The following is an 852-nucleotide window of genomic DNA, read 5'->3' as shown; positions in this document are numbered from 1 at the left end:
ATTATTATTGTTGTTATTGTTATTGTTATTGCCTTTGCTACTCTGTCTCTATTCGTGTCTCAGGTTTCGCTTCCTGTTGTTGTTTTTTTTTTTCGTTTTGTTATTGTCACAGTTGCTACTATTTTTGTTTTGTTTTGTTTGACTCCGCCTAAAATAACGGATGGTGTGAGTTGTATATGTGTACGTACCAACATTTTTGTATATGTTTGCGTGCGTATGTATTTTGTTTTTTTGTTTTTTTGTTTATATATATATATATACGGATGCTTGTGTGCTAAGGGAAGCAGGGAAGGAAAGTAAACAAAAAATAAAAAGTAAAAACAAGTAAAAATTAAAAAAAATTATTACTTTTGTTATTGCTAATTATATAACGGGGGAAAAAACAAGAAGAAAAAAAAAGAAAGAAGAAAAGGATAAACGAAAACAAAACATAAATTCCATGCAAGAGGGAAAGTGTGTAGATTTGGCGGTAAAGGAGAGTGAAGTAAATGGGTAAATGGTGGCGGCGGGACTGAGGTTTTTAAAAGTTGACTGCTTCGACTCTCTTTTTTTTTTTTCTGTTTCTCAAATAATAGTTTGTTGCTTTTTTTTCCTCCTTTTTTTTTCTTCCTCTCGTTCCACTCCGCCTTGTCTCTTTCCCTTCTTTTCTTTTTTTTCTTTTTTTTATTTTCACCCCTTCCTTATTTTTCTTTCCTTCTTCTCTGTCTCATTATTGAAATTGACACCAAATTCCATGCGGGTGCGTATAACTGTTAAATACAAAATCCCTGCTGTTTCTTCTTTAGGCCGCATTTTTCCCCTCCCCTCCTTCCACCAACACACAACACAGATACACACAAATAAATAAATATT

This window comes from Trypanosoma equiperdum (genome assembly GCF_001457755.1).
Source record: "Trypanosoma equiperdum strain OVI genome assembly, contig: ctg_725, whole genome shotgun sequence".
Taxonomy (NCBI): Eukaryota; Euglenozoa; class Kinetoplastea; order Trypanosomatida; family Trypanosomatidae; genus Trypanosoma; species Trypanosoma equiperdum.
This window is presented reverse-complemented; position numbering follows the sequence as displayed.